General features: G+C 39.2%; 1 non-coding gene across 1 annotated transcript; it reads right to left on the minus strand.

Moving 5' to 3' along the window:
• Positions 1-997: 997 nt before the first annotated feature.
• Positions 998-1,104, minus strand: LOC122083003. Its single transcript, XR_006141531.1, has one exon. It is a non-coding gene; the product is annotated as a small nucleolar RNA R71 (small nucleolar RNA).
• Between the last annotated feature and the right edge of the window lie 22,788 nt (positions 1,105-23,892).

The following is a 23,892-nucleotide window of genomic DNA, read 5'->3' on the forward strand; positions in this document are numbered from 1 at the left end:
GTTGAGGACGGTAATTAAAATTAGATCACAATCATTAATCGGTTCACTTTCGCATGATTAAAAGAAATAAAAAAATAAAGTGGCTACTCTCCTTGTGTTCGACCCATAGCTATATTGATCTGTACGTTTGCAGTTACATTTTAAATCCCAACAAATTTTTGGTGCCGTTGCCGGGGAGACAGTTTCATGTTATTTTTTGCTTTCTTTTGGTAAATCGGAGTGCTTTGTTTGCTTTGTTTTGTTTTTTCCTTTTCTTTTATTTAATTCCTGAGAAGAACAACTTGTAATAATAGTTGTATCGGTGGAGGTCGCCATGCCTCACAGTATGATAAAGACAGGTTTCGCCCTGTAGCAAAACCTCAGGAATTGACCTGAGCAACCCCGGATCCCTACCGGTAAGCTCCCAAAAGGCCAAAAAAATCAAAAAATCATAAAAAAATCATAAAAAAAAAGTTTTACTATCCATTCTTTTGTGCTTGTCTTACTCTAGTTGCGGGTAGTTTTCTGTTGCATGAGTGTTAGGTGGGTACGTAATACTAAGAATCGATTTAGAAAGAAGAGATCCAACAAGTAGTGACCCTATACGTTTGCTCTCTTTAAAACCCTTCAATATGGGAGACCAACAGCAAAACCCTTCACCTAAATCTCTGAAATATAGGTTCTACTCTGCTAGAACAGCCCAACCTTCTTGCATAGTTCTACCACAAGGCCAAGGAATAATTTTGAACTCAAATCTCAATGCATCACTATGTTGCCCCACTTCCATGGGTTGACCTCTGAGGATGCATACCTATTTCTAAGGGAATTTAAAGAGGTATGTGTTCTAATTAAGATCTAACAACTTTCTGATGATGCTGTTAAGCTTAGGTTTATCACTTTTGCATTGAAAGACCAAGCTAAGAAGTGGTTGTATGGGTTACCCACAAATTCCATAACCTCATAGGAACAGTTCACAGTTGTCTTCCTTAAGAAGGTTTTCCCAACTCACAAGACCAATAAGCTTAGAAGTGATATCCTTCAGTTTAGACAAAAGACTAGTGAGTCATTTTCCAAACTTATGGAGAGATTCAAGGTTTTACTCCAAGAATGCCCTCACCATGGCCTAGACCTATAGCATTTATGTCAAATAATTTATGAGGGTATTGATTACCCAACTAAATAAATGATAGAGTCTATATGCCCTGAGGGATTCACATCCTTTACAGATGAAGGAAAGGCATGGGAATTCTTACTTGACTTAGCTGACAAAACCCGTGAGGAGGAATCAACCCAAGAGAGTGAAAGAACCATAGGAGGAAAAGGATATTTTGTGGATGGGATAGTAGCCAAAAAAGCTTATTTGGATAGCCTAATCAAGAGAATTGAAGCTATTGTTCCTAGAGAGTCATCATCAATTAAATTGGTTAAGATTTGTGCTTGGTGCCAGTCCCCTGGACATCTCCTAGAAGAATGCCCCAACACTTCTGGGGGCATTTCTAATGATAATGTTAATGCCTTATACCAGAATAATTCATATAGTAATACCTACAATCCAGGATGGAGAAATCACCCAAATTTCTCTTGGAATCAGGGCAACCAAGCAGGGCCTTCCAATTTCCATAATCAAGGTCAACCTGGACTCCTAAGGCCTCCCTTTGCACAATAATCTTTTTCTCAAAATACTTTTCCTAGGTCAAATGTAGGACCTCATACTAGTTTTCCTAAGGCCCCTCTCCTATCATCTTATCAGCAACCCCCTGGGTTTACCAACACTGGAGAGGCAAGTAGAATAAGTGACTTGAAAAAAAATATGGCCCTCCTCATAACAAACCATCAAAATCTTACAAGAGAACTCACTCAAGTTGTTGTAATTATACGTGAGAGGGAGAAATGAACTTTATCCAGTCAACCAGAGCCTAACACTAGGCATCATCAGCCTGTGAGTTCACAAACATCAACTAATGCACCACTGAATATAGTACTAGGTCAGACCCAACAAGGGCCCTCTAACCAATGTAATGCCGTTTATGCCCTTAGGAGTGATAGAAAGCACCAATAGAGCATTCCTAAATCTTTCTCATCTATTACTCATGTTAACTCTCCTTCAGTTGAGGACACAAGTGTGCCTCTTGTTTCAGGTTCATCTGATGAACCTAAAGATTTTTCTGAAATTAAAGATGATTTGGTTGAGGAAGCAAAAAATAATTCTTCTGAACAGGGGCAAATCCCTAACAGTTCTTATGTTCATCCTATCCCATTTCCTAATCGCATGGTAAACAAAAGGAAGACTGCTTCTATGGACAAAATTTTAGAAGTCTTTAAATAGGTAAAAGTGAACATCCCCCTTTTGGATGCCATATCCTAGATCCCCGCCTATGCAAAGGTACTGAAAGATTTATGTACTCACAAACGTATCACTAGTGTGCCCAAAAAGACGTTCTTGGCAGGTAACATTAGTTCCATAATTACTCAGCCTATAGCAGCCAAGTATAAGGATCCAAGGAGCCCTTCCATATCTTGTGTCATAGGCAACACCTATATTGAGCATGCCTTACTTGACCTTGGCGCAAGTGTGAATCTTTTACCTTACCATGTGTACAAGCAACTTGGATTGGGAGAATTGAAAGCCACTGGAACTACTCTTCAATTGGCAGATAGGTCTGTTAAAATTACTAAAGGGATGGTTGAGGATGTCTTACTAAAGGTGGGGGAATTTATTTTCCCTGTTGATTTCATTGTGTTAGAAACCAAGCCCTTCTCAACCAAGGATGAAATCCCACTAATTCTAGGAAGACCATTCTTGGCTACCAGTAATGCATTAATCAACTGCCGGAATGGTTTCTTAAGACTATCTTTTGGTAACCAAACTATTGAGTTTAACATGTTTAAGATAGGCAAGCAACCACATATGGAAGAAGAGATTAATATGATTGAGGATTATTTCTGGATTTTTCTGATGATTTAGTTCCCAACTTTTATATTGATTTTGATTCAGAATTCCAAGAGTGTATGGATGAGTTGGATGATGATAGTAAAAATTTATTTTCTAAAGTCTTGAGTCATCACACACCTGTGGAGCCCTTAGGACCCCTTTCCAATTCCATTCCCAAACCTTCCATAGTTGAGCCCCCTAAGCTAGATCTTAAGGAGTTGCCATCTAATTTGAAGTATGCTTTCCTAGGGCCTGACCAGACTCTTCCTGTAATAATTTCTTCAAATTTGACTTCTAGCCAGGAAGAGGAGTTACCTAAAGTGTTAAAAGATAATAAGGAAGCCCTAGGTTGGACCATAGCTGATATCAAGGGTATAAGCCCTTCTATTTTGTAATATTATATACATTTTATGGAGGATTCCAAACCATCCACGGAACTGCAAAGAATAGCTAACCCAGTGATGATGGAAGCTATTAAGAAAGAGATCCTAAAGTGCTTGGATCATGAAAAAATTTATCCTATTTCTGACAGCCAATGGGTAAGCCCAGTCCACGTAGTGCCTAAGAAGTCTGGTGTGACTATAGTTCCCAATGCCAATAATGAACTAATTCCAACCCGTGTCCAATTTGGGTGGAGAATGTGCATAGACTACAGGAAACTTAATGTGGCAACCTGGAAGGACCACTTCCCATTGCCATTCATTGACCAGATGTTAGAGAGGTTAGCTGGATATGAATACTATTATTTTCTTGATGGATATTCTGGCTATAACTAGATCCCAATTGCTTTAGAGGATCAACATAAGACCACTTTTACATGCCCATATGGAACATTTGCTTACAGGTGTATGCCCTTTGGGCTTTTCAATGCCCCTGCTACGTTCCAACGATGCATGATGAGCATATTTTCTGACATGGTCAAAAAATTCTTAGAAGTATTTATGGATGACTTTTCAATTCATGGGAATTCCTATTCTGAATGTCTTCATCATCTTTTCTTAGCTTTGGAAAGGTGCATATCTAAGAATTTGGTTTTGAATTGGGAGAAATGTCATTTTATAGTTAAATTTGGTATTGTTTTAGGCCATGTGATATCCAAGGAGGGAATTAAGGTAGATAGAGCCAAAGTGGATTTAATTGATAATTTACCACCTCCTTAATCTGTTAAGGACGTCCGATCTTTTCTAGGGCATGCGGGCTTCTACAGAAGGTTTATTAAGAACTTTAGCCAATTAGCCTGACCTCTCACTTCATTACTTGCCAAAGATCAAACTTTTGAGTTTTCTAAAGAGGACCTAGAATCCTTCAAACAACTTAAGAAAGAGTTGACCAATGCACCCATTGTTTAACCACCTGTTTGGACTGAAACTTTTGAACTGATATGTGATGCTTCGGATTTTGCCATAAGAGAGGTTTTGGGTCAAAGGATTAATAAGTTGCCCATTGTTATTTATTATGCTAGTAGGACCTTAATTGATGCACAACTCAATTATACAACCACTGAAAAAGAATTTTTAGCGGTTGTGTTTGCATTAGAAAAGTTTCGGTCTTACTTAGTTGGTTCACATGTGGTGGTGTATACTGATCATTCTTCTCTTAGATACTTAGTTCAGAAGAAGGATGCCAAAGCCCATCTCATTAGGTGGGTTTTACTTTTGTAAGAGTTTGATTTAGAAATTGGAGATAAAAAAAGAATTGAAAACCTAGTTGCAGACCATTTATCCCAGATTCTCAATTCCTTAACTGTCGATTCTCCAGTTAATGAGAACTTTTCAGATGAACAGTTATTTGCAATGTCCAGTGAACCATGGTTTGCTGACATCGTCAACTTCTTAGTTTAAAGAGTGACTTCGGATCACTGATCCACCCAAGATAAGTATAGGTTTTATTCCAAAGTTAAGCATTTTTTCTGGGATGATCCTTATTTGTTTAAGATATATCCGGATCAGATTATCCGACGATATGTTCCTGATCATGAGCAACATTCTATTCTCTCTTTTTGTCATGATCATGCATGTGGTAGACACTTTGGACCTAAGAAGACTGCCGCAAAGGTTCTCCAATGCGGATTTTATTGGCCCACTCTTTTTAGAGATGCTTTTGATTTTTGCAAGGCTTGTCCCGCTTGCCAATCTTTTGGCCGTATCAATAAGAGGAACATGATACCCCTCAACTCTATTTTGGTAGTTGAGATGTTTGATATATGGGGCATCGATTTTATGGGACCATTCCCTAATTTCTTTGGGAATTTGTACATACTTTTGGCCGTTGATTATATTTCTAAATGGATAGAGGCCATACCTTATAAAACTAATGACCACAAGGCAGTGGTCCAGTTTTTAAAAGAGAACATTTTTTCCCGCTTTGGTGCACCACGTGCAATAATTAGTGATATGGGTACTCATTTTTGTAATCGGCCTTTTGAGGCCCTAATGAAAAAGTATGGGATCACCCATAAGTTATCTATCCCTTATCAACCCCAAACTAGTGGCCAAGTGGAGATGTCCAATAGGCAGATCAAACAAATCTTGGAGAAAATTGTTAATCCCAATCGTAAAGATTGGTCCATTAGGCTCATTGATGCCTTGTGGGCCCATCAGACTGCATTCAAGACCGATCTTGGTCAGTCTCCCTACCATTTGGTGTATGAGAAAGCTTATCACTTACCAGTTGAGTTGGAGCATAAGGCCTTTTGGGCCATCAAGAAGCTCAACTTTGATTTGTCTAATGCAGGAATTCAACCTAGGCTCCAACCATCTGAGTTGGAGGAACTTAGGAATGAAACCTATAAAAGTTCTAGGATTTAAAAGGAAAAGATTAAAGCTTTCTATGATAAGCACATTCTACGTAAATCTTTTGCAATTGGTGATAAGGTCATATTGTACAACTCTCGATTGCATCTTTTTTCCTAGTAAGCTTAGATCCCGATGGGATGGCCTATTTATTGTCCATAATGTATGGCTGTGGAGATTTTGAATCCAGAAACAGGGGTAATTTCGAAGGTTAATGGCCAGCGTTTGAAACCATTCCTCAAGTTTCTTAATATTGGTAGTGAAGAGGTCATGGATCTCAATGAACCTCTTTACACTGAAGATTAATTTTTAATCAGTTATGACCCCCTTGCATTGTCTTCATTTTTAATTCTTTCCATGCATTGAGGACATTGCATGACTTAAGTGTGGGGGAGGGAAACCAGTTTCTACTTTTTTCACTTTATTTTATTTGTTTTTCTTTGCTTTTTCCACTTTTTTTTTTTTTTTTTTTTTTTTTTTTTTTTTTTTTTTTTTTTGAGCTTGCTAAAGGATGAAGTCCTACTTTGGCTTTTGGCTAATGATCATACCATTCGGTTGCTTGATGTATGAAAATAAAAGTTTTGACTAAGGTACCCATTTTGAACGTATAAAAACCCTATTGAGAAAAAAGAAACAAGCATGTGTCTTAAGATGGGACTTTCTTCTGAAAAATAAGAGACCCATATTTTATGGTGTAGGACCATATGTAAGTCTATGGGTTCCTTGTACTTTTGATTTAGAGTTGAGACCTTCTTTTTAATTTGGCATGGGTTGACAAATGCACAATTTTAAATAAAATGTGAAATGTGGTATAAAGAAGAATAAGAGTTGATTCTCTTGGAACTAAACAGGGCATTGCGCCTCAGAAAGCGTGGTGTCTTGATCGAAATTCCTTGGGAGGAAACTTCTGAAGGAACCCTAGCATCACTGTCTTTGTGGGCATATGCAAAAAGCGAAGCTGCATAGTAACTTAGGTGTCTGATGTTTGCTCCACCAAGTCATTCAGGCCAAAAGTAGTGGAGTAGAATAGAGTTTAAGAGAAAAAAAAAAAAAAGAGAAAAAAATATGCAAATGTCATAAATGCTTAGTAATATGTTGTGGTCAAAAACACTCCAATGCCTTAGTCATTGGTTCCAAATTTCTTCACAAGTGGTTTTGCCTTAAGATAAGGATGTTTTGGAAGAGATGAGGTGAGTTCCAAATTAAGAAATATGCTAGCGCCCGGAATTGATCAAGGGTAATAAAAGTTCAAGTGTGGTGGTCCCTTTTAAGAAAAATAATCTTTGCTCTGGATCGGTATGAGCCTTACCTTTAACCAAGGTTGGGATTTATTTATTTTGAATTTTGGGTGTATATTCACTGCAAACACCCACGAGACACAACTCGTCTACTAGGGTAACTTAAGGATTTAAAGCCTTGTTGCACGTGCGAAATGCAACTGCGATTCCTACGAAAGTGAGTTAGGTTTTTTCTTTCATTTCTTTATTTATTTATCTTACTCGAGGACGAGCAAAAGGCAAGTATGGGGGAATTTGATGAACACAATAATGTGTGAAATCTTAAGGATATAAGTGTACATTTTGCCCCCACTTTGGATAGTACTACTTTTATTTTTCTTTTTTTTTTTAGTTTCCAAGTCTACAAGTGAAAGTGCTTAAAGTGAATCAAGAACCAATCCAAAGGTGGACCCACTCATTGGTACCACATCCTCTCTCCTACAAAATCCTGAACATTATTTTCTCTCCTTGCCACCTCACAAGATCTTAAATATGTTATGCAGAGATTCTTTTCTGATTTAATCAAGATTGCAAGATATTGGTGAATATTGTAAGGAAAGAATAGAATTTGTTAATTTTGGAAACAGATTCTCTCTTTCCTCACACAATATCTCAGAGAATGAGGATTTTTACCAAAATTTTATTTTATTTTATTTTCTTTCTTTTCTTAAAGAAGACTTGTAGAAGGAAGGAGGCAAGAAAAAAACCCTATAAAAGCCCCTTCCTCCCCCCTCCTATTTTATTATTCTCCTTAGTTTATTTTCTAGTTTATGCTTAGTTTTCTTCTCTCTCTCCCTTTCTCACTCTCTAGTTTTAGTTCTTCTCTATTTTTTCTTTAATCCCTTTTGTAATAGTTTTTTTATGTCAATTAATGCAAGCACTTTTTTATTCTTATTCAGCCTTTTATGTTTATGATTTATTCAATTGAGTTGTAATTTTCAAAGTTATAGTTCTAGGCTTAGATCTAGGTGACATGATCACGAGCCATGGAGTATTTCTTTTTTTCAAGTTCAGTTTTTTTTCTCAAGATTTGTTTTCTCTAGTACTAGAAATTTTAGATTTGGTTTATTCTAGATCTAATTTTTAGTATTGGTAGTATCTCAAATCACCCAAGCTTTCAAGTTCAAGCATTGATTCAAGTAAGTAGGCTCCTTCAGTAGTCTTCTCTCCCCCCTCTCATTCCCTCTTCTGACTACCTTTTCTTTCTTAATTTAGGATTTTAATTTCAGTCATTACATTATTGCTATCCCTTTCCCCCAAGGTTCATGGCTAGTGTATGTGTTGGCTTTGCGCCTCCTAGCCATAGAACCATCAATTTATTGCTTTTATTTTAATTGTCTCCCTTTCCCTAAAGCCAAGTAGAGTAACCCCTGTAAGAGTGACTCTCTGGTCAAGTAGGGAAGCTCAATGTTTATGATGTATCCCTCGGGCTAAGTAGAGAAACCTACTTGTGAGTCTCTCTCTAGCTTTCTCCCCTTTCTTTTACTTTATTTTCATTTCAATATTTTTTTCTTTATTATTTTTTTTTAAATTGCGTGGGTTGTTTATTTTCAGTTATTTTTAATTGCGTGGCTTACGTCTTTAGATTCTTAGATGACGAATAGTTAGGATGTTATTTTAGATACATATGTTTAGGACGGTAATTAGAATTAGATCACAACCATTAATTGGTTCACTTTCGCATTATTAAAAGAAATAAAAAAATAAAGTGGCTGCTCTCCCTGTGTTCGACCCGTAGCTACACTAATCCGTACGCTTATGGTTACATTTTAAATCCCACTAGTCCAACTTGAGGGCCTAGTGTTGAGGCAAAGGTTGAGACTGAGAGAGCAACAATTGTATGCGAAGTTCAGCAAGTGTGAATTTTGGATCAGACAGGTTGGATTCCTAGGACACGTGGTGTCTGAAAATAGAATCGAAGTGGATCTGGACAAGGTGAAAGTCGTGGTAGACTGGGAGGTACCCAAGAGTGTAACAAAAATTAGAAGTTTCTTAGGTTCGGTAGGTTACTATAGATGCTTCATCGAGAACTTTTCTCGGATTTCAGCACCAATGACCAAGCTGACTAGGAAGGGTATAAAGTTTGATTGGTCAAGGGAGTGTGAAGAAAGTTTTCAAGAACTGAAGAAGCGAAGAAATTTTTCAAGAGCTGAAGAAGCGGCTAGTGTCAGCACAAGTGTTGACTATTCCTAAAGGCACAGGTGGAATGACAGTATATACCGATGCTTCCAAAGTCAGATTGGGATGTATACTTATGCAACAAGGTAAGGTGGTAGCATATGCGTCCAGACAATTGAAGGACTATGAAAAGAACTACCCTACTCATGACTTGGAGCTAGCAGCGGTCATTTTTGCCTTAAAGATTTGGCGTCACTACTTGTATGGTGAAAAGTACAAAATACAGTGACCACAAAAGTCTTAAGTACTTTTTCACCCAAAAAGACTTGAATATGAGATGGAGATGGCTTGAGCTTATGAAAGATTATGATTGTGATATTCAGTATCACCCAGGGAAGGCCAATGTAGTGGCAGATGCATTAAGCCGGAAAGCTCAAACTGTGTCACTTTCCCATCTAGCTATCATTCCAGAGCTTATACAAGCAGTAATGTTAATAGACGAAATCCTCTTGTATGAGGGAGCAACCTTGGAACTAGGGCACCAGTCAGATGATGCTCAACATTTGACCATGTCCTTGGGAGCTCTACAGGTACACTCTTCCATGAGGGAAGAAATCATAATGAAACAACCCTTGGATCCTAAGTTGCAACGGATCAGGGAGAAGATTCAAGAGCAAACAATGAATGACCCCAGCTTTACATTAGCCAGTGATGGGGCACTGTTGTTTCGGGGCAGATTGTGTGTACCCTGTGATGAGGTAATATAATACAAAATAGTAAAAGAAGCACATAGTTCTGAGTACTCTCTTCACCTTAGAAGTACCAAGATATACAAAGACCTAAAGCAACACTACTGGTGGCTAGCAATGGAGTCCACAATAGCTCTGTATTTGTCGAATTGCCTTGCATGTCAGAAAATCAAAGCTAAACAACACCGACCTTTTGGCATTCTTCAACCACTCCCAGTACCCGAGTGGAAGTGGGATAACATTACAATGGACTTTGTCACTGGACTACCACGTACATCCAAGGGAATGGATGCAATTTGGGTAGTAGTTGACAGGTTTACTAGGACAGCTCACTTCATTCCGATCAGGACCAAGTACACCATAGATAAGCTGGCACAGTTTTACACGGATAATGTTGTATGCTTACATGGTGTACTAGTGAGCATTGTATTAGACAGAGACCTGAGGTTTACCTCTAAATTCTAGAAGAGCTTCCAGTAAGCCTTTGGATCACAATTGAACCTAGGTACGACCTTCCATCCACAGACAGACGGACAGTCTGAGCAGACCATACAGATATTAGAAGACATGCTCCGAGCCTGTGCCATGGAAATGAGTTGCAGTTGGAAAGAATATATACCTCTTATAGTTTGCTTACAACAACAGCTACCAAGCTACAATTAAGATGGCTCCATATAAAGCATTGTATGGCAGAAAGTGTAGAACTCCTCTATACTGGGATGAAGTAGGCGAACGTCGAATGCTTGGACTGGAGATATTTCAGATGACATGTGATAAAATCGATGTCATTAGAGAAAGAATTAAAGCAGCCTAGTCACATCAAAAGAGCTATACAGATAGTTGTAGGGAGGAAATGGAATTCCAAGAGAGAGAGAAAGTGTTCCTCAAAATATCTCCTACCAAAGGTCTGCGCAGATTTCACAAGAAAGGCAAGTTAAGTCCTAGATATATTGGGCCATTTAAAATTTTGAAGCGAGTTGGGGTAGTAGCATACATGTTGGCATTACCACCTTCCCTCAGCAGTGTTCACAATGTCTTTCATGTATCCATGTTGAAGCGGTATGTTCAAGATCCATCCCACCTGCTACCTGTGGAACCGGAATACCTAGAAGTTAATATGACGCATGAAGAACATCCGACTGAGATCTTAAATCGGAAGGTGAAAACTCTCCATAACCGCTCTATCATTTTTGTGAAGATTCGGTGGGCCAACCACCCGATCGAAGAGGCATCTTGGGAGAAAGATGATGATATTCAAACCATGTAACCTCATCTTTTCAGACAACCAGCTAGTACAATTTTAGGGATGAAATTTTTAAAAAGGGGGGGGGTATTGTGATACCCTACTTTCTAAACCTGGTCTAATTACCCATATTGACTTGGTTTGATCATATAGGGGCTGAACTGGAGTGAACTGACGCAAGTACCATATGGAACATGGTAGCAAGAGTGACCTTGAACTCGGGTTGGCTTGACATGATCGAGTGGGTACCAAGAGCAATATGTGCACCCAAGCCTTGCACTTACACGCACCAAGAGGCCATGCACAAGAAGTAAGGGTACGTGCTAGTAATTTTGGGTGCCTATGCAATTTAATTATAAGAATGAGTTTGTCCCCATTGAAGTCCAAGTGGAACACTAGCAATGGGCTAACTAGAATGGTACACTCACCTGAGATATACCCAACTGAGATATACCCATCTGAGATATACCCACCTGAGATATACCCACCTGAGATATATCCACCTATGATATACTCACCTGAGATATACCCACCTGAAATATACCCATCTGAGATATACCCACCTGAGATATACCCATCTGAGATGTACCCACCTATGACTAGAAGATATTTTTGGGGGCCCAGTTATAAAAGGGGAGACATTTATTGTCTTTTCCCTCATTAATGGTAATTAGTCGATGGGAGAGTAAAGAAGAGAGAAAGAAAGAAGAAAGGAAATTGACTATAGAGCTTCACCGGAGCTGGGTCTTGGTATTTTGAGCTTGGATTAATGATCAGCTCGTCGGGATCTTCGATTTGAGGTAGATATTGTACACATTCCAAGGATTCTTAGGAAAACTCCTTTCTTAAACCCTCTTTTTGATTTTTGGGAAGAATCCACTTAGATCTTGCTAATCTTACATGGATAATCAAATCTAAAGACTAACAGAAGGTGTGTACAATGATTTTGAAAGATTTGGAAGAAGTGTTGGTGAAGATCTTGAGTATTTGGAAGTTCTTGAGCAAAGAAGTGAGATTTGGAGTTTTATTGGTATTCTTAAGCAAGAGGTCAGAATCTCCTTCTTTCTTTTGATTTGATCTTAGATCTAGGTTGAGGATATCTGATTAGACCTTAGATGAGTGATTTGAGTAGCCGGATCGACCCCAAACAAGTTCCCCAAGCCGAAGAGAAGATGGGGAAGAAGATGGAAGAATTTCATTTCAAGACTGGGGAGTGTTCCAGGCCCACCTATCTTTGGGTCTCTGGCCCACTTGAGTTCCCAGAACTCAATATCTAAGTTCTGGTGTAACCAGCGGGCATGAAATCAGCGGGCTACTAAGCCTGCCTGTCTTTGACTCATGCCCACCTATCTTTCCAAAATGCCCAGAATGGGTCCAAATTGGATGGGTAATCCCCATTTATGAATTTAAATCCGTTTTAGTGTTTAAACATAATGATTTTGACCCCAAAATAGTGAAATGATAAACCATTAAGTTTATGATAGGTTACACTCATTACACACGTACCCAAACATCGGATCTCTCGCATGCCCGGTACAAACACCGTGTACATATACAAGTGGGGAGTGGACTCTGATTTAATTTTAGAATGTTATCCATCATTTAACATGTGTTAGTCTAGCCATGTCATCATGTCACTTGTGTGTAGACTAGACATCACATATGCCATATCACGCATTGAATGTGCATTTACATAATATGTTATGCTTTGTGTTATGATTGAATATTCATTATGTCTTAATATATGTGATGGAGGAATCTCATTTGGATATGATATGCATGTTAGATTTAGATGCATAGTCGGCTTGAAAACGAGTGCATGGCGGCTCGTGGAATGGGATGCAGTGCCATCGTGTAATCGTATTGTGCTCATATAGAAGCATGTGTCTAGGATTTATATACCCCTTTAAGCTACGACTCTTCCCAATAGAGGTTTACGTGTTGGGTTACTATTGGGGTGAAGCCTCGGGTTACGGTTGTCAAACTCTTACAGTGGTTAGAAGTATGCATGGCTAATCGCTAAGACAGTTGATAACCTCGGTGGTATATTCAGAGGGCTGATCATACTGCTTTTATTTCGGGTGGAGTCACCCATTTACTTTCTATCATTTAAATTTGTCGGGAGTCGGCTTGCATTTTAAATTTCGATACCAATGGTGGGCCTTCTCCAATAACCTTATGGGCGTAATGCAGGATGGGGTTCGTGGATCGTACCTGGGGCATAAACACACTATGGTTGTGAGTGGCACATAACCTATGACCTAGTAATGTTGTTAGGCTAATAGGATTAAAATGAATTGCATACATAGAAGCGCATTTGTGTTGTGACTGTTTGTGTGATTTTTCTTATGTGGTCTTCCTTTCCACTTACTAGGCTAGTGATCTCATCCCACGTGCACAACTCTTTTTAGGTGATTTTGCAGGTTACACTCTTAAAGATCAAGAGCCAGGCCCTACTGTGGAGTTTTCCTCTGAGGACTGGTGGGTCTCTGATGAGTTCAAGCACAGTGTCGATTGCACGTACGAGGATTGTGTTGCATGGCACTAGTGACTCTTGAGTGATTCTTTTTTATTTTATTTCATGTATTCCCTTTTGATTACTTGATGCCCAAATTGTTATATTTTTGTGTATATATCATGCCTTCGGGCCCAATTGTATATAACTTTTATGACTCTATTTGGGTATCAAGTATTTGAGAAACAATTATAGGTATTATTATGAACAAGTCTTCCACTGAAAATACAGATCTTATCTTAATTTAGTTGATGTATGTTGCATTGCAGTTAGTACAATGTTGATCCTGGCAGGTTTGTAAGTTAACTGGAGTTAACTCGATCATCGGCTTGTTTCTGTGCAAGCGGGGTGTGACACGAGATACGACTGTTGTTGGTTAGTCCAATGACCTTGTTCTTTTCTTTCAGATTCAGTTATGCACCATCATAGAAACCCATCTAATAGTCTCTCATTGTTTTATGCATCTAAATGGTGGGTGTAAATGGAAAAGATTCACCCAACTTATCCAAAGTAGCAATTAAAGTGTTATCTCATACATGTTCCGTCAATGGATGTGAGCGCAATGGGAGTACTTTCAACCTCATACACTCCAATAGATAAAACAAATTGGGTGTTGCACGACTGTCGGACTTGGTCTATGTGCACTATAATATGAGATTGAAAGAAAAGCATATATGCCTTGGCATGGAGAATGATACAACCCATATCGAGCTTGCCGATCTCTTTCAATTTGAGTCAAATGATGAAGATTCACTTTATGAGTGGGTTAGAGATCGAGGTGAGCCACTTTTCGATGAGGCTGGTGGTCGGCCTAGCAGTCAAATTGCTTCAGGGGGTGTTGATGTGTAACAATTTATGTCAGAAGAGGGAAGAATTTATGCTGAGTCACCACGTCCATTTGAGGCCCACCTTGGTGCTGGAATTGAAGATGAAGAGTATCGATCCCCTTCATTGGATTCCACTCAGTCCCCTGACCAGAGACAAGGTGGTCAGGGGATGATGGTGGTGGTGGTGGTGGTGATAGCGATGATGGTGGTGGTGGTGGTGGTGGTGGTGGTGGTGGTGGTGGTGGTGGATGGGGATGGTGGGTATGATGTCGATGATAGATTAGCTAACATACGAGCTGAAGAGGATAGATTAGCTGCCATGTAGAGTGACACATTTCCATAACCATCTCCAATCAGATTCATAGGGGAGACTGAGTTCACACATGCCACGCAAGATAAACATTATGGTTCCTGAGAACAGAGAGGCCATAGTAGAGGACCATACAAAAGGTTCGGGCCTCATGATGAGGCAGATGGGATGGATCAAAGCATGGATATATCTAGTTTGTCTGCCATAATGGAATCTATGAGTTTAGGATAGGGAGGACCTAGGCATTGGCGTGCACTAGAATTCATTGACTCGAGCCCTAATCCAATACATCATGGTGATAGTAGCTTTAAGAGTGTTGGATCATCTGCATCACATTATGGGTATCCAGGACAGTATAGTATATATGCCAATGGACCATCGTTCGAGAGCACAGATTTATTTGGATATGGCAGTGGTTATGGACAGTATAGTGAATCTTCTTCCTCATTCATACAGGAGGGCTCTATGAGTGGTGGATCGTCTTTTATTAACAGTACCTTTGGGTATTGTTAGGATTTAAAATGTAACCACAAGTATACCGATCAGTGTAGCTCTGGGTCAAACATAGGGAGAGCAGCCACTTTATTTTTGGCTTCTTTAAATAAGGTGAAAGTGAACCAATTAATGGTTGTGATCTGATTCTAACTACCATCCTAAACATATGTATCTAAAATAACGTCCTAACCATTCGTCATCTAAGAATTTAACTACGCAAGCCATGCAATTAAAATTAAATAAATAAATAACTGAAAATAAACAACACATGCAATTAAAAAACAATAAAGAAAAAAAATTTTGAAATAAAAATAAAGTAAAAGAAAGGGGATAAAGCTAGAGAGAGGCTCACAAGTAGGTTTCTCTACTTAGTTCGAGGGATGCATCATAATATGAGCTTCTTCACTTGACCAGAGAGTCACTCTTACAAGGGTTACTCTACTTGGCTTTAGGGAAAGGGAGGCAATTAAAATAAAAATAATAAAATGATGGTTCTATGGCTAGGAGGGGCAAAACCAATACATACACTAGCCATGAACCCTGAGGGAAAGGGAAAGCAATAATGTAACGACTGAAATTAAAATCCTAAATTAAGAAAGAAAAGGTAGTCAAAAGAGAAAATGAGAGGGGGGAAAAGAAGACTATTGAACAAGCCCACCTACCTGAATCAATGCTTGAACTTGAAAGCTTGGGTGATTTGAGATACTACCAACCCTAAAAACCAGAACTGGAATGAACCAAATTTGAAATTTCTACACCTAGAGAAAACAAATCTTAAAAAAAAAACTAAACTTAAAAAAGAGATACTCCACAGCTTGTGATCTTGTCACCTAGATCTATGCCTAGAACTATAACTTAAAAATTACAACTCAATTGCATAAATCATAAACATAAAAGGCTGAATAAAAATAAAAGAGTGCTTGCATTAATTAAAATAAAAAGCTATTACAAAAGTGATTAAAATAAAAACGAAGAAGAGCTAAAACTAAAGAGAGAGTGTGTGTGTGTGTGTGTGAGAGAGAGAGAGAGAGAGAGAGAGCAACTAAAAAAAAAAACTAGAAGAAGAATGAAGTGTCTCCCCTTCTCTTATATGAGTTGTATTTATAGGGAATAGCGAGGTAGGGTAACAAATTTCTCTTTCCTAAAAGGGAAAACCCCACAATTGGTAGGTGAGATCTTTTAAGACCAAAAGTGCTAAGGTGGAGGAGAGAGAAGAGAGAAATAAACTTGGAGAAATTTGTGATAATTTTTTTACTTATTTTCTTTCCCTTTTTATATTTATTTTTCTCTTCTTTTTCTCCCTCTCTTCAAATCTTACGCACAACCCTTGTTGGCCGATTTTTTTTCTTTCCGATGGATGATTTTCCGTCTTGCTTTGTGTGATTTGGACAATCTTCTAGTGATGATGTGGAGGAGAGAGAAGAGTTGGACACGATTTTCCTTACTTTGAAGATTTGGACAAATTTCTAATTTGATGTGGAAATCCCCTCCATGCCCTTAGTGCTTTAAGTGAGTGAAAAGCAAGAAATTTTCAACAAAATTCTCCAAAAAAAAAAAAACAACCATGAGATTCGAACTTGAGAACTCCTAGTGAGCAAGGGAATTTTGCACACCATAGCTCACCAACTCCACTAGGTAGTTGTTGTTGTAGAGATATGGTGCACGATAATCCTTAAGGCCTTTAAAATACAAAACCTGCAAAAGAAGAGTAAAATCCAAGGTAGCTCCATTCTAAATATGTAAAAATACATGTTTTACTACTTAGATTTCACACATAAATGTGTTCTTCAGGTTTTCATCCTAACCTTCTATGGCATACACACAAGGACCGCAACTTATGATTGTGACTAACCCATTCCCTAGGTTAGGATACCTAACTAGTGAAATAACCTAGAGGGGGGTGAATAGGTTATACTAGTGGAAATCTTTTTGAATAAATCAGATTCCCAAATGTGATTATGAATTAAAACTAATACGGAATAAAATATCACAATCACACTACACCGAGATTTATAGTGGTTCGACTCAATCCGAGTCTAGTCCACTCCCTACAAGAATCCTCTTGTAAGGTATTCCACTAGTTCTCCCTTTCAGTACAGTAGGTAGGGAAGAAAACCTTTTCCACAATCTCCTTTATAGGTAGAGAGACGCATTTACAATCTCTTTTACAGGTAGAAAGACATCTTTACAATCTCCTTTAATGGTAGAGAAGCACATTTACAATCTTATTAGGGCAAGAGAATCCTGCACTAGCCTAAGTACAATCTAAACAATTTTAAAAGAGTAAAGTGGAATAGAGTTTCGAGTTACCTCGTGTGGTGCATGCAATGAATATGAAATGAAGAATAATAAATAACACCTTTTTTTCGTCTTCCATTGGATGATGAATAATGATGAAGACTTCCACACAACTTGAGTTCTTGAAAAACGTGTTTGACTTCAATAGTTGAACTCAATATGTAAAAATTATTTCTCATTGAATAGCTCTTTGATTTTGATTGCTAATATTCACTTAATTGTTAATTAATAAAGCTATCAGTGGGGTATTTATATGGGTGAAGAATGGGCTCAATTTGGGTAACAAAATCTCCAAATATGAAAAGAGTATAAACTCAAACGGGCAAAAAATGCCTAATTTGGTAGTCATTGGTTGGATCTGGTAAGTACCGGATCATGTTACCATTGCCCAATTCTAGCAGTTAGGATTTAAAAAATATAGTCGTTCGATTCAGAATATAGCCATTGGGGGTGTTCAGAGGGCATCTAGTAGTTACCGATTCAATTTGGTAGTTACTGGATGGCCTTTGTCAGCCATATCTAAGATGTCTTTTACATCTAGAACTGATCCGACTTGCCAGAAGAACTTCCATAACAATCTGATAGTTACCGGTTCCATCCGGTAGTCACCGGTTCAATCTGGTAAGTACTGAATGGCCTTTGTTTTGTGTTTTTAACTGATTAGCAATTATGAACATGAGACCAGAACTTGGGTTGCACCTAGTGTCTTTCTAATACGTACATGCATGGGTGTGGTGTGTGTTTATGTGCGCTATTACAACCTAATCTAGAGATCTTCAAGAAAGTCTTCGAGTCTTCAATCACATGATTATTTCCGTGTCTTCTTGACTTCTCCATGCAACTCGATCTTGAGCTTTAATACACTTTTAAATTCTTCTACGGCTCCATATTCTTGAGCTAGAGGTCAACTAGCCTTGTGTCTTGATCCTTCACATCACACTTGGTATGCGTACACACTTGTTGTTATCATCAAATCTAATGTGGAGAGTGGTATTCCCAATAATCTCCCCCTTTTTGGTGATGATAAACAAGTGGATTAAAGAAATATGAGAAATGTGAAATGATAGTTTTGAAAAGAAATTTCTCCAATCTCTCCCTCTTTGTTAAGGAATCAATGATTTCTTTAATCAAAGATCTCTCTCCCCCTTTGGCAATAACAAAAATGGGTGGGAGGCACAACATAAAGTTTACAAAAAAAATGTTTGGCTCCCCCTAAGCATGGGCAAGATAGTAAGAACGAGGGATATAGAAGCATAAAAGCTATAAAAGAAAACATATATTTAGTACTTCAGGAAATAAAAGCTAACATAGACCATATAGTGCCATACTTAGTGCACTTTTTCAAAAAGAAAAACATATATCCATAAAGCAAGTGCCATCTTAAGGCACAAATATCAGAAAGTTCCATGTCCATCCACACACACAGATCCTATCACAAAAATTCTATAAAAACTATGTCCGAACTGTAGCTACTACTCCCAGTCCTTGAGAGCTTGCAGAATCTCTTGGGATTTCTCATCTATGTGGTCCTTGATGCAAGTTTCCAAAGCCTCCAGCTTCTCATCTAGGATCTCCTCAGTCACAAGTTTCATGGAAGAGCTTCCTTCACCTTCCTCAGCTGTGTGAGGATTTTTTATGCCCATGTGGTGAATTGATGTGATATCCATTTTGGGTCTGTCTTTCTTTGCACATTCACCGACCATGTTTGTCACACCCCACTTCCAGTAGACCCAACCTACCATTAGTAATATCGGCGATGTGAGTAAGACACGTACCTATCTTATGAACCTACCAGGATCTCTAATAGCAGTGCCTTAACATTTCACAATCTCACATCACAAATCAACCAAAAGCAATGGAATCAGAGTATAGTAGCGGAATCATAATAAAATGGGGAAATTATCTAATGATAACATTATATCAATAACCGAGTTATTCTATTTACAATCCTTTAAGACTTATACATATCGAATTTAAACTATACTATTCACAAACCTGTATCAAAATAATAAAAAATATGTCGAACACCTCAAGGTGCTGAGTATGCACAAAAGTCACAAGCACAATCCTGGCTATGCTCCTCCGCTTTCGGCATCCACCAGTCGCTCATTCCGTGCTCAACCCTAGAGGAAAAAGAGTCACTAGCCATAGGCACAATCGTACCTGCATCATCGTCTAAAAAGTGTGTACGTGGGGTGAGCTTTCTAACTCGCTCAGTGAGGGGTGGGGTCAAGCACATCCAAACGACAGTAAAAGTAATAATATATGATGTATGATAGCGAAAATTAAACACATAGTCCATGATGCGCGTTATACAGTTTATTTATTTTATTATCTACCTAACAATACAACTAAGTCTGGTAAATGCTACTACGGCAAATTAGGTTGTATCCATCGTCTCGGAACAGCTATCGACTACGTAGGGATACAAACACTAGCCATGAATAGAAGCTTATCGATCCCCGTATGCGTCCATGGGTCACCCAATAAACCCCTGATAACCCCCTCCTGGCAGTCACGACACCAGTAACACATTGACCACACCAGATAGGTTCCCACCTCCAGCAATAATCACATCGTACCGTGGGTGTAGCATTCCAGAAAGGCACATCGAACATACCATAATGGGTTATCCAACACCTTTACCCCTGTTGGCAAGGGTTCGTAGCATAGGGAATGATACCTAACCCCATATATGGTACATGCCTTCAAAATGATACAATTAGTATGAATTACACGATACCAGTAACATCTCGGCCACAAAGTGTAATCCATCTCCAAATATAGTCACGGGTACACGATGCCGATAATACATCGACCACAAAGTGTAACTCGCGACTGTTTACCTAATCTAGCAGGCATATAGCAGTTGAGTATGGACTACGTAACATTGGTACCAATAATCAGCCATGAAGCATATCCATTTCTAAATGTAGTCCTAGAGCACACGATACCGGTAACACATTGGCCACAAAGTGTAATCTGCGACTACAACTAACTCTAATGCACATAATCAATACATGAATGCAACAAGCATACGGCAATCATTGCACCGGTGCCACCTCAGCCACACCAAATTTTGTCTCATACATACAACCAAACACATGGAGATCACAGTACTAGTACCACCTCGGCCACACCGGATCCCGCCATACATATCCATAAACATCTCATATCATAATCATAAAATGTAACATGTGATATAACATCATCATTTAAACATTTAATAATCATAAATAATCCTACACATATGAGCAATTCTATAATAACAAAACAATCCAAAAATAAAGCAACCATCCCTCACCTTGTTGATCTCAGCATGTGTTAGGGTTCAAATAAGGTCACTGATCAATCCACTCAGTTTTGGTCTTGGGGCTCATACGCATTATTGTCCCAGACATAAGGGCAATCGTACATCAATATGTGCCGAAAAGATCGGGAGAGGCCCACTTGGGTCACCCCCAAAATGTACAGACAAGGTTTCCCAGTGACAGTAATGTCACCGAAAACACCCATCGGAAACAGGGTATTTTCGATGAATATCTCAGTGTTGTTTCCGATGGTGGTAACAGAGAGCTCATTGAGCTCTATGGTTCATCGGAAACTACCAATCGGAAGCAGGCCTAGTGGATCCAGTGGCTTGCTTCCGGTGGCAGTACAGACTGTCCACTCAAATTAGGGCTTTTTCGCTCAGGCCCAATCGCAGAGATTTGTTCCATGGAGTTCATAGGGAATGGTCCTAACATCATTCTAAGCCATTAAAATCCCAATTACATCGAGCTGTTTGGGAGATACGTCAATCAAACGATCGAAACCCTAGTTGGTAATTTGGCAATACCTGTTGTCGGAGCTCATTGGGCTTAGTTTGAGCTCAACAACAGCACCGGGAGGGTGTAATATGCATTCCCTGACCTCAACATGCTTTGTACACTAAGATTCTATACAACCCTAGCTTAATCTAGGTTAAAATGAAGAGAGAGAAAGTGGTGGAAGTGAGTGCACTTACCTCCGGCAACGATTCTGGCTACTAGGCAGCAGCCAACACCAAGGTAAGACTGCCTCCTTCTTCTTCCCCTTCTTCTTCTTCCTTCTTCTACTTTTTCTCTCCTCTCCTACATTGGACACAAAGGAAATGAGGAAATAAAATCCTCATTTCCTTCTTATATGTTAAGTTGGACCTTAGGGTCAGTTAGGTTGGACCCTATTTAGACCGATCAGGTTAATAAGCCTTTTGGAGCTCGAGAACCCGACCACTTAGGTCCAAAATGTGCTCACATCATAGGGAAGATGTGGAGGATGATTTGGGATCATCCGAGGATGTCTGCGATACGGGTGGTGGGACCCACAGGCATCAAAACCTTGACAGTAGCTTGTTGGCACGTAGGAAACACCCCACCGGATTCAGGCCCAGTGCTTCTAGTGGCTTGTTTCTAGTGGTCAAGACAGCAAGCTATCCTGACTGATTGTGATCCACCAACTGGCCTTACATCGGTAGTTGCCCTCGACCATGCTCAAGGTCTTTTGGCAACTCTAGTGCGTGCCGGGATTCATGTGTGAGGTGTCAAGTCACTTACCATCTGGGGTCAGAAGGTACGAACCCCCTCTAGTTAGACTGGCATGCGATGCATGAACACTTAGGGTCATCTCTCCCCCTTCAGTAATGGACAACCACGAGCAAAAACCCAGCCATGCTTCTGATCTCCGATCCAAAACCTACCACAACAGTTCAAATAAGACTGAGTCAGGGCACGGGTGTAACAATGTTAACACCGAAATGAGAAAAAATTTATCCTAAGATTCTTCCATAAGGAAGGTGGCGGATGTGGTTCTTGTTTCCGACAAACACCATGCGACGAATAATGAGATAGGGAAGGTTGATCCGAAAGTTGTCATAGATGCAGTAGGTGTTGTAGGCCTGGAAGAGGCTGAGTTCATCTCTGTGTCCACTCTTGGGAAGAATGTTGTAAGACACAATGTGGGAGACGATCCTCACGAAGTCGGTAAGATCAGTCCCTTTGGTGGTTGGAATTCCTACATAGTTCTTCATGATTTTTCCATAAACTAGGGCTTGATCCATGAATTCCTTGGGGTCTTTCTTAGTGACCAAGTATTTTAGGTGACCGGTGGCTTCTACACCAAGAATGTCTCCCAACTCAATAATCCCAAACTCAATGGGAACTCCTTTCACTAAACTTTAGATATGAATATCTTCTTCATATCCTTCTACCGTGAGATTACAATAAAAGAGTTGAACAAGTCTAGGGTAGCAGCTGAACCCACACTAGGGAATGCTAGTCCACCCTAGCACCTCAAAGAAATCTTCTAAACCGAAAGAGATCAGAGAGAGGGTGCCAATGTCTTTACCGTGTTCTACATCTCTGCTCTGAAATATGTCCCAACAATCAAATGCTTTCTTAGAGGTGAAGTCTTCTCGTGATGTTGCAACTTGCTTGGGTCTCTTGGTGGCTCGAGTTTTCATAGGTGCCATGAGAGTCAACAGAGAAGAGGAGAAGAGGAGAATCGAAAGATGGGTTTGAGGGATTAGGGATTTTAGAAGCAAAGGTTTAGGGGTTTTTCTCTCAGTCGTAGGCAGCAAAGAAGTGAGAGAAGAGAAATGGTGGAAAAGACCTTTAAAAAGGGTTTTAAAAACCTTATTTAAGCTCTTTGGTTAGGAAAACCCAAGCAGAACCGATAGTTACCGATTATATCCGGTAATTATCGGATGACACGGAAATAGTGATTTTTGAGTATTTTTCAAGAATTTTCTGAGTTTCCTGTGAATGGAAGGGCTTTAAGAGAGAAAAATATTTTAGTATCATCTGAAAGGGTTGCATATGCCCAGTTCCTTCCTTAGAGTACAAAACCTATCTTCTCTAAGAGGTTTCGTAAAAATGTCAACCAATTGCTTTTCTGTTTCTATGTACTCTAGTGTGATATCACCATTTTGTATGGTGTCTCTTAGGAAGTGGTGATGAATATCAATGTGTTTGGCCCTTGAGTGTAAGATGGGGTTCTCACTCAAGTTTATGGCACTTGTGTTGTCACACATAATTGGGCATGCATCAAACTTAATTCCTAAATCTTGGAGAGTTTGCTTCATCCAAAGAATCTGAGCACAGCATCTACCAACTGCAACGTACTCAACTTCAGTGGTGGAACGTCTAACAGAATTTTGTTTCTTGCTGAACCAAGAAACAAGATAGGAGCCAAGAAAGTGACAAGTACCACTGTTACTTTTTCTGTCAACATGGCAACCTACAAAGTCAGCATTTGAGAAGCTGACAAGGTCAAATGGTTGGTTTTTAGGATACCATAATCCTACATCAGATGTGCCTTTCAAATATTTAAAAATCTTTT

The sequence above is a fragment of the Macadamia integrifolia genome, chromosome 6 (genome assembly GCF_013358625.1).
Source record: "Macadamia integrifolia cultivar HAES 741 chromosome 6, SCU_Mint_v3, whole genome shotgun sequence".
NCBI lineage: Eukaryota > Viridiplantae > Streptophyta > Magnoliopsida > Proteales > Proteaceae > Macadamia > Macadamia integrifolia.